General features: G+C 43.7%; 1 long non-coding RNA gene across 1 annotated transcript; it reads left to right on the top strand.

Moving 5' to 3' along the window:
• The first annotated feature begins 5,478 nt into the window (after positions 1-5,478).
• Positions 5,479-9,118, top strand: LOC132580790 (uncharacterized). The gene is made up of 2 exons (XR_009556082.1): positions 5,479-5,510; positions 8,965-9,118. It is a non-coding gene; the product is annotated as an uncharacterized LOC132580790 (long non-coding RNA).
• Positions 9,119-11,487: the final 2,369 nt, after the last annotated feature.

Genomic DNA, 11,487 nt, shown 5'->3' with positions numbered 1-11,487 from the left:
GGTGGGCTGGTGCTGCTGTTGCTGCTTGATCTAACAACAGTATACAATTGGGTCAATAGTCTTTTGACCCACTGCCTCACCAATGCGGGGGTATGGGGAACTGCCTTGTGGTGGCTATCCTCCTTTCTCCAGGTCAGGGACAGAGGGTGGTGCATGGGGAGAGAGTTTCATCATGTTAACCTATGGTATATGGCGTCCTGCAAGAGGCAATTCTCTCCCCGATACTATTTAACATCTATATGTGCCCCTGCACCCAGTTAATCCAGGGGGTTTGATCCAGTATGCCAGGGGTGGCCAACAGTAACTCTCCAGATGTTTTTTTGCCTACAACTCCCATCAGCCCCAGCCATTGGCCATGTTGGCTGGGGCTGATGGGAGTTGTAGGCAAAAAACATCTGGAGAGCTACTGTTGACCACCCCTGCAGTATGCTGATGAATGGATGACCAGAATCTGCCCTGGATATTTGGGCTAGGTGCTAGAGGCTGTAGCTGACTGGTTGCAACAGAATTGCCTGAAATTTAATCCAGTGAAGACAGAGGTCCTGTTCCTGAGTTGTGGGGGAACAAGTTTGGGAATCTGACTCCCAGTCCTTGGCAGGGTGCCACTGATGGCAATGCCAATGATGAGGAGTTTGGGAGGCCCAGGTCACTAACGCTGCCAGATCAGCCTTTTACCATCTCCAGCTGGTCAGGCGACTGGTCCCTTACCTCTCCTCCCATGACTTAGCAACAGTGATCCATGCAATGGTCACTTCCAGGCTTGATTACTTCAACTCGCTCTACATAGGCCTACTCTTAAGCTTGACTTGGAAGCTCCAGCTGGTACAAAATGCAGTTGCACACCTGCTGACTGGGACACCTATGTAGGTGCACATTCAACCAGTGCTGCATCACCTGCATTGGTTGCTGGCTGTGTACTGAGTTAGGTTTAAGGTTATGGTACCAACCTTTAAGGTACTAACCAGCATATTTTTTGGGACTGCCTCTCCCCATATGTGCCCCAAAAAGCCTTGCACTCTTCAAACCAGCACCATTTAATAGTCCCCAGGCCGAAAGATGTCCACTTTACCTTGACTAGGGTCAGAGTCTTCTCAGGAATGGCCCCAGGTGGTGGAATATGTTTCCAGTTGAGATCGGGGCCCTGAGGGACTTACTGTAATTCTGCAGGGCCTGTAAAATGGAGCTGTTCTACCAGGCCTTTGGTTGATTTGGTGGATGTCAAAGAACTTTGGCCTCCACTGCTTCAAGTGATCTATGGAGCTATTTACATCATGAGTGCCAGGAGTGATTGACCTATTCTAGTTAGAGAGCTTTTCACTGCCCTCCCTGGCATGTGCTCAGCCTGCGCAGAAATAAGAAGTTATTAACCAAGCGGCCAGTAGGTATTTAAAATCAGTTAATGAAATTTTAAGTGTTACCAATAGTTTTAATGAGCTGTTTTATTAATCTAATGTATAGTTTTATTATTGGAAGACTTTGTAAACTGGCTGGAGCCCACATGTGGGATAAAAATCTCTAAAATAAAATATTACCAAAAACTCACAAGCCTCCAGTATTCTCTAAAAGAAATTAAATGTACAGAGCATTGCTCCTGGAACTCTTAACCATTTGGGGAAGTCATGTTTTTTTGTAATCTTGATAGGCTCACATACAGGCTTTGAATTTAGCAGGAGCTCACAGGAACCTTTCAGACAGCCCTCCCTCCTCCTCCCCACCTACCTTGTCCACTGAATAGTAGATGCAGTTGCATAACAATCCCTGGATTAGGAGAGTGGGCAGCCAGCCAGCCACCAGGGGCTTTGCCACACCCCCAGCAGCCCTCATTAACCCCTAGAGAAGCCCACGTCACCCTTTCTCCACTTCTTATGTCATTTTGGGTGGCAAGTGGCTTGCTGGCCTTTTGACTGTGGAGGGGGCGGGGCAGCCCAGCAGAGTCCCAGGTGAGCAAGGCCTGCTTGGACTGGCTGGATCTCTAGCCAGCCCAAGCAGGCCTTGCTTGGCTGGGGCTCTCCTTTCTTGTGTCAGGTTGCTTTTGGCTGGTAGGGGATGTTATATGCTAATGAGTTATGCTAATTAGCTTTACCACCTATTTTTTTACAAAATGACCTCTGTCACATGCATACTTCCTTGCAGCCCGATGTTAACCTTACCTCCTGACTTTGTTGAAGGTTCAGGGTTAGGATATCCATTTCAGGCAAGAGCTGTTTTCCAAGTCTCCCTTCTCATATACTTGCAGAAGGAGGGGGAAACACCCCCCCCCCTTTGAAGGGGTACTAAGTGTGGGATGCATCCAACAGAATGGCTTAAAGTAAGCAATGAAGCCTAGAAAGTATAGCTGGAGAAGTGTATTGTACACCTGAAATTTCCTCTGTCTATATTCTCTTTTCATTGAAGGGCTCAGCACAGTTCGAATTCTGGAGGCTGACTTCAACCATTTCTGTATCATATATGTTAAAGCCCGGCATCATAAGTCCTCATTTATGCATCTATTCAGTATGTATCATGGAATGTACTATTGTGATGAATAAAAATAAATGTCACTCTTCATTCCAAGAGCTCAGGATAGTGAACTTGGATGATCCTTGTTTGATTTGACAATATGTTTATTTATGACATTGCTATACCAACTTCAGTCAAATAACTGGTTTACAGTAAAAGCTATAAACCCTTCCAGATAAATACATTACAGTGGTAAACAAATTGCCCAAAGTGGAAAATAGAGGTTTCATTAAATTCATCAGTGAACTATACAGATCTAAAACCAACATATAACAATCCATATTAAATTATCATCAATAGAAAGCTGCATTGTAAGTCTGTTTTGTTCAATAGCTAATTTATCACGCTGGCCTTCAATGTTATGACCGTCTCAACTGGTAAACTTGAGAAAATGGACTGCAGGACAAGTTGAGAGAGTTCTGTTTTTTATAGTGTGACAGAATTATTGGAAGAAGGAAGGAACAGGGATCTTCCTGACCTTGGCTATTTGTAGCTAGATTTGGGGAGTGGTTCCTGCGGAGGGAGCTCAGTAGAGATGTGATGCCCCAAGGCCTGTCCACCAAAGCTGCCATGTTCTCCCATGGAACTGATTTCTGTAGTCTGGAGATCAGGTGTAATTCCATGATGATGCCAAGCCTCATCTTGACAGTCATACTAGCCAGCTGCTACATCTGCCCTCCTTCTGTTGCCAACAGACAACAAAAATTTCAGGGGTTCATGCCCATTTTTTTAGTTTATGTATATATTTATTATTTCTCAATATGCCTCCTAGTTATGGATCTCCTCCATTTAGGCACTCAACTCACTCCCTCCTTTCTGCCTGCCACCTTTGGGCTTGGCACCTGAAGCACTAAGGCGGCAGGATTCAGAGGGAGTCCCCCCCCATCCCAGATGGGATAAGAACTAGCAGCATGCAACCACCTCCAGAGAAGATCTGACTTTGACCCCCCTCCCCCAATACTGGCTGATATAGACTGTGGCCCACCTCTATATGTTGCATGCCTGTGTGTGAGAGAGGATGTTGAGCTCACCTTTTCCTGCCTTCTGCCCATTCAGGATGGAGCTGAGTGTGACTTTTGAGAGGTTTATAGACTTATGTGGGATGGAGTCATTTACATAAGGAAATCCTGCTGTCCCAAGGATCAAAAGCATTGGTTTCCAAAAGATCTTTGTTCTACCAAATGTCTAATTAAGCAGGAAGCACAAATAGATACAAAGTATTTTATGGCAAAAGAAAAAAAAATATAGCAGAAAAACAAAGCATTCCTAGAGTTAACTTACATTCTGTTTCCTTGTTTGAGGGATGAGTCTGAATAAGCCTTCTGAGGTTCATCCCCACAAAAATTGCAGGACTGGACAAAGGCTAGACAAAGGTGTGCATGGTTGTGCACCTCTGCTTCTGGGATTGTGGTGGAAAGCCCCTCCCATTTAGACCAGTGACAGTTGAACGACTTGTTCTCCAGTTCCCACCACAGCCCAGTTCACTGATAATACTCCCATTTAAGAATCATAGGCTGGCAGGTTGTACCTTCCCATTTAATGATGAGTCTCCTAAGACTCTGGGTGCCTTAAAAGCGAACCTCTTCTGGGCTTTTCCCAAGTCACCTACCACACTAAAAGGGATATTCTGCCCTCCTGGTTACCCATTCCAGCAAATCAACTAGTATCATTTGAGCATCACAGTGACTTCTGTTCATAATAAATCCTTCTTTCATTTTGAAGCCAGAACACCAGAAATATCAGAAGATGACAAGATAACCTTTGAATTTTTTGTCGGAGCTATTATGAGATTTGAGCTCATGACTATGGTCTACTACATAAACAGACCTGGTAAGAGCAGCTTGGTTCCTTGGATTCATTCATCTTTGGTCTGAGGGAAATGATGACCAGTGGAAAAATTCTCAGAAGTGTGTGTGAGGGGTGGGGTGGGGGGACTGAGAAGACCAAATCACTTTCCCTATCAGGAAAAAATATGGAGTTTGGCAGAATTCTGCTTCTGCTTTGGTGGATCATGAATGTTAGAGCTCGGATTCAGCTTAGAAAGTGACCACAAAGGGGTCTGCTTTGAGGCCTCAGACCTTTCATGGATGCAAAAAGAGGGAGCAATATGAAGTCTCTTGATTGGTTTGGCCAAGTGTCAATAAAAGTGCCACTTTAGGTTCCAAATTCTCTTCGCAATTGTAGGATAAGACCTTGAATAGAGTAGAAACACAGAGGAGTAAAAGAAAAAAAGTCATTTTCACAGTGAAGTAAATAGAAGTGAGTCCAACTATTTGCACTTTGAGAAGTGCTAGGAATTTTTAAATCAATACTCAGGATTCAGGTGTAAGAGTGAAGTAGCAGAGTATACAGTTGACAACAATTTTTTCAAGAGAACAAAGAATTGTAAGATAGCTTTTAAAACAAATTTTCCAATCTTCTAGTCATCCTAAAACCACAAACAATGTGGTCAATATTGACATGATTTTTATGTCAAAATTCCATCTATAAATCAGACTTCTTCAGCTAAAAAACTACAAAAAACAATGTTTGAGCTGAGCCAAGGAACTACTAAAATTCTCCTACATCCATTCTCCTAGGGCAGTGCTGAGTTTGGGGCTTTGGTGGCCTCACCTTCATCTGCTATAGGTTATGGAACTTCATAAGATTTCCCCCACAACCCCCTTTCCTTGCCTGTTAGAACATGCTTGTAGCCTGTGGGGTTTGTGGGTTGCCACTGACCAGAAACAAAATGATCCCAGACCATTCTTGTGCCTTTAGCTGCAAGTTCATCTTCAGAAATTCACAGAAAATATTCACATTGGTAAAGGTGACTCTCCCTGTGTGGTTATCAAGCTGCTTTTAAAGGTCAGGAGAAGCAACCAATAACACTGTTGGCAATCTTGTGGGAAACTTCCCCTGGGCCATTTTTTTATCCTATCATTTATTTATTTCTTAGATTTATGATGACTATCATGATGACTATGTCTCTTTTCTTCCACAGATCAGTGCCCTTGGTGACATACGGGTAGGTAAAATCCAAGGAAGTGGAAGCATGATTAAGATAGCTTAACTTGGAATCCATAATCTGCATTGTAAAAAGTTGATGATAATTGACAACCATCTCTCTCTGGTTGTGGTCAGATGAGCAGTTTGATTCAAAGTCATTGCTGTTCCCTTCTAGATTCAAAGTACACAATCATACAGTGACATCTGCCTTCCATTTCCTAGTTGCTGGCACCCCATTCTAACCTGCCTTTGAAGTGGAGTTATTAACATTGGGGAAAGTCCAGTCCATATGGATGTCTGAACTCCCCTGTTGTGAACTGAAGCCAGTTGGGAAATGAGAAACTTTTCATCCATTCCTCCCCCTTTTTTATCCGGTAGGGACATGTGCATAACTGCATAATTGCCCTGGGTCATCAACTACCACGCGTGTGTTTATTATTTACAGTTTACAGACATTTCTCTCTCTCTAATGGAAACTTTTCAAGACTGTTTTCCTCAAGAAAACCTCCAAGGCACAGTTTCAAAAACACGTCCCTCATGCTGCACTACATATCCCAAACAAAACAATAAAGCAATTGCAATAAAGCAACTGTGTAGCCAAAACAAATAACTTACTATCTTAAACAAGTTTACTTGAAAAACTTTCTATACAGAAGTGTCCTATGCAGTTCAAAGTGTCAAAAGGCAGCACATAAATAGTCTTGAAGTCCAAAAACTTGTAAAAAACCACTAAGTTGTGGTTAAACCAAGACTGTTTCAAACATGAATGGAACGGTGGAAACTAAGATAAATGTGTAGAAGCTCTCGATGCATTCATCGACTTGGTTTGCTGCACGTTTCGAACAACTGCCCAAAGGCAGTTCCAGCTTTTTCAAGAACAAATCAATGAAAACATCTTTCTCTGTACTGCATTTAGGAAAACATTTCTACAGTGGCTCACGCTCAAGGCAAATGCTCAAGACGCTACATATCCCAGCAGCCTTCTCCAGCAATCCTATTGGCCACCAGCTACCACCATCCTGCCAGGAGTTTAAAGCCGTGCTTCCCATAAGTGTTTATGTGCATGCTCAGAAGACAAAAAAGCTGTCTGACTACCCACTCCATAGTTGCCACACAGCAGTAATCTGATCTATCAACCACAGAATGACCATGTGCTGAAGTGGGTTATGGTGGGATATCTGATCAGAACTGTCAGTTACAAAAAATCTGGATTAACTAGAGGTGGGGCCACATTGCACTTAGTCTGTTGTCTGACCACAGCCTCAGAAAGGAAAATAAAAACCAACTAGGTCTAAGCAATAACCAAGAACTAATTGGATCTGCCTAGATGTTTTTTGTCTGCAAAGCTAGTTCATTTAGGCTAGGGGCCGCATCTGTTTGCCCTTACTGTAAAACTATGATGCTGACAACATTGTACTGTAGAAGAATATTGCGCAGGGGTGTCGAACTCATTTGTTAGGAGGGCCAGATCTGACACAAATGGGACCAGGCCATGTGTGTCACTAAATGTAATGTGAGGTAGTGGAGATATAAACTTTATAAAGGACACAGACAAACACAATTAAAGATATTATGTTTTAAGTTAAAATACAAACATGCTTAAAACTCGTGCTCAAAATGTTTTGTTCAAAATGGAAATGTGGGGGAATAGTGGGATTTGGTGATGCAGTTTTCAAAATAAAACATCAAGAAAAGGCACAAGAATTACAGAAGAAATTTCAAATATAAAATGCTCTGAGTCTGGGAAAACAATGAAATGGCAAAGCAAGCTTCTCCTCACCCCTTTTCCCTGGGTCTACTCAGATTAGCAGTGGCTCTATGTATCCCTTTGGTTGTGAGTTCCCAGGTTAGAGTACTCACTAGGTCAGGCCCAATCCGCAGAGACAAGTTGGCTCAGAGCATCAACCCTTTATTTGCAAGGACACAGCTCCAGGAAGCTTGAACTTCAGCTGGCTATAGCGATGCCGAAAAGTGAAACTGATCTCCATTCTGTTGAAACACATTGGAGCACAAAGTTGCATGGAAAACGTGGAATTGATTTTCCATTAAGGTCTCTGGGTCCTATTTATCTGGGCACAGAGACCTTAATGGAAAATCCATTCCATGTTTTCCTTGCAGCTTTGCTTCCTGCTGCAGCCTGCAAAGGCAAGGCAGGAAAGGCAGGGAAATGAAAAGAGTCCTGGGGGCCTGATTAAAGCCCTGGGTGGGATGGTTCTGGCCCATGGGATGGACATTTGGCACCCCTGTTGTCAGGGATGGTCTTTCATGGAAGCTCATCTCTTCTTACTAATCTCCTCCTTGAGGAGCCTAGCTGATGACTGGCACCCAAAAGGAAACTGGGGGTGAAGCAACGGGTAGGTGCTGGCATTGCAAATGACATGATGTAATCTCCAGGGAAAACAAGGAGTCATGTCATGCTGCTCTAGGAAATCACCAGAAACTCTGGTAAAACAATAGAATTCCCAGTGATTCCTAGAGCAGTGTAACATTGTTTACAGTTGTCATCAAGAAATGATGTCAACACTGATTGTGATAACAGTGATTTAAAAAAATTATCTGCCACCAGGAGGAGTGGCAACATGAAGAGTAGGTTGCTGGTGGGATGTCTCCCACCAGAGCAGGGGACCTGACAACCTTGGGGATCCAGAATAAATTCCAAGATCCCCTGGAATATAGTTCGACAACTACTGCTTTAGTTATGTTTGGGTTTTGTCCTTGGATGTCAGTGAACTTGGTTGTATAATATTCTAAACATTTTAAACCGGGGTGGCCAAACTGCGGCTCAGGATCCACATGTGGCCCTTTTGCACATATTGTGTGGCTCTTGAACCCCCCACTGCCCTGTCAGGCAGCTTGGAGAATGCATGTAAAGTTAAAGTTGCTTTCTTTCCACTTCTCCCTTCCCATCTATTTTCCTTCCTTCCTTCCTTCCTTCCTTCCTTCCTTCCTTCCTTCCTTCCTTCCTTCCTTCCTTCCTTCCTTCCTTCCTTCCTTCCTTCCTTCCTTCCTTCCTTCCTTCCTCTCTCAAAGATCTGATGCCCATATTTTGCACCTCTCAAACATCTGACACCCATGTCTTGTGGCTCTCAAACATCTGACATTTATTCTATGTGGCTCATATGTTAAGCAAGTTTGGCCACCCTGTTTTAAACCATGAACAACAATTCTGATGGGATCTTCCCATGACACACTCTGATCTCTAAGACTGAAAGCAGTTTTCCAACGTTTCAGGTTAGAAGTCCCTACTGTCCTCAGCAGCTGCAATTCTTTTCTCGACTGGTATTTTATGGATCGAACCTGAGACCTTCATGAATGCTCTACCACTGACAGGTGTTCCTTTTTTGTGTCCCCAAGGAAAGAAAAGTTGTTTGTAATTGATTGATGTTAAGTTATCTTCTATGTGTACCTGAAAGATTTGAAACATGTTATGTGAACGTCCCAATAAAACTACTGCTGAATCCTGTTTGTCTTCCACAGGGAAATCAAAATTATCTCAGAGTACCATCCTGTACCCTCTCTTATCATGGTTGTCCAGAAACCCTTTACTGAATTCTTCTACTCATCTTCAAATTGGTCTTCCTACGCTGGTGGCCTTCTCTCTGCTGAAATGAAATACACATTGTGCTGTGCATTATAAGCTTCTAAAAGAGATCTTTCTGTCAGTATATGCAAAGTCGAGCAGTTTCTATGCACATGCTGGGAAAGCGAAAGTAACAGAACTGCCAGGTAGATCATCTAAGTGACAGAAGGTGGCTGGTTGCCAGATTGCATCAGCCTGGGCAATGTCAGCATGACTCAGCAGCAAGCTGATTGGTTACCTGGATGGATAGTATGTATAAATGTACAAAGACACTTTACTGTGTGTGGGATATGTATGGTGGTTGTAATGTACTGGGGTCGGCGCAGTAAGAGACCAGAGTCGGAGAGTGATTTCAGCAAGCTTTACTTCAGGAACACACACACAACACACTGAGCTCTGTTCAAACTTCCCGCTCCTTTATACAATTCTTGCCCCCTTCTGATTGGTCCTTAACTATCTACACGGATTGGCTATTTACAGGGCCCTAAGGGCCTATCAGGGTACAGTATGAGCCTGGATGTTGCTTGGCTACTTATGTTTCAATCCTTCCCCTGATTGGGCACGCTTAGGCCTTCTCTGGAACCCTGGTGTGGAGTTCAAGCTCTGGCTTGTTCAGCTTCCCTCTAAAAGTAACAGTTCTCCCATTTGAGCCTAGGACACAACACCGGTGTTGCAGCGGAGCATTCTGTCGGTTTGGAGAGTGAAGATGTAAATAAATTGTATATAGTGGTTTTAACATTGCTGTGTGCAAGCCTTCATTCTTTGCGTCACTAAAGACCACCCTCACTAAGCACAGGCGCATCAACGCTTTCTTCACCAATATTTGTATCATTGTGGCAAGGATGGGCAAGGTAGTGGAAAGGAAGGTGGGTTGGTTTTTTCTTTTTTGTATTGTGTGTGTGTCTGCAACCGGAAGTCATAGCAACTTCTGGTGATTGACCCCTACTGGTGGCATGGAAGATATTCAGGGAGGTGGCTGAATAAAGCCTGTCCCTGTCCTCCCAACAACTGGTATTTCAAGGAGGTCTTCCATCCAAGTAGTCGCCAAAGTTGACCCTGCTTAGCTTCTGAGAACTGACAAGATCAAGTCTGCCTAGACTATTCAGGTCAGGGGAGGAAGGTGGTTTTGAAAGGTATGGAGGAATTTAATTCAAGCAGAAATAGAGAGAAGAAAACCTGGTACAGTTCAGGTCAACAAGATCTAGCATCAAGCAGATACTACCATAGCTTTAAGATGAAAGAAAGGTCAACACTGTTGGTATTCCCTGAGGAGAAAAAAGGTTACAGCCAATGTGGAATTCATAGGGGAAGCGATGCAACAAAAAAACAAAAAACAGAAGCAGGGCTTTTTTGTAGAAAAACCCAACAGGAACTCATTTGCATATTAGGCCACAACCCCTGATGGCACTATTGTTTCACATATGGCTTTTTTGCAGAAAAAGCCCAGCAGGAACTCATTTGCTTATTAGGCCATATCCCCTGACACCAAGTCAGCCAGACCCATGTTCCTGTGTGTTCCTGCTCAAAAAAAGCCCTGAATAGAAGCATATAGGACACATTCTTTAAGAGACCATTCTATATTTAAAATTTCCTCTTTCAAACTCTCCAGCTCCTTTCTCGATCCCTCTATTACCAAAAGCATAAGATCCATGGAACATTTGTTCAAAATCACAGCCCACCTTGTTCTAAAGTAATCTTCATTTGAAAACAGGACTGGGGGTTTGTGAATTCTCAGCCCTCTTGGGATCTTATTTATCCTACAGTACTCTGACAAAGATACCACTTGAAGTTGTAATGAGCAAGACTTTATTCAGAGTGAGCACTTTATAATGCTTTTGCTGGTCTAGCAACAAACTGCCCAATGGCCATAGAGGTCTCCTCTTTGCCCACACCGACATTAGATCTGTTAGGCTGAACCTTGACTAGGCAGATCCTTTTTGTTGTTGCTGGCAACTTTTTAGAGTGAACTCCCAGTTTCCATATACTCTCCCATTTTAAAATAGAAGTGGATTTTAATAAAAGATCTCACACTTCCATGCACTATTATCTAGACATTAGTGCATAATTCCTAAATTGTGCATTGTGAACGATACATAGATACAAAGATCTACCTTGAAAATATAAACCATCTATTTGAGCAGGGGTCCCCAACCCCCGTTAGCAACTGGGCCGCCACTCCCTGACCTCCAGCCCACCACTGCTGCCCTCCACATGCCCTTTGCAGTGCCGCAAAGTGGCGCTGCACTTCCTCCCCCACGCACAACGAGGCCCCATGACCCACCCTCTCCCCTCCCTTCTCCAGCGCCATGCCATGTTCTGCCCCCCTCCATGCCTCCCCCGCCAGCAGAGGAGAGGACACTTGGAGTCACCCCTACCTGCTTTGGCAGGGCCTAGGTTGATTCTATGGCGTTTGAAGAACA

Source organism: Heteronotia binoei, chromosome 12 (genome assembly GCF_032191835.1).
Source record: "Heteronotia binoei isolate CCM8104 ecotype False Entrance Well chromosome 12, APGP_CSIRO_Hbin_v1, whole genome shotgun sequence".
NCBI lineage: Eukaryota > Metazoa > Chordata > Lepidosauria > Squamata > Gekkonidae > Heteronotia > Heteronotia binoei.
The sequence above is the reverse complement of the archived record's forward strand: the minus strand, read 5'-3'. Positions and strand labels throughout refer to the sequence as shown.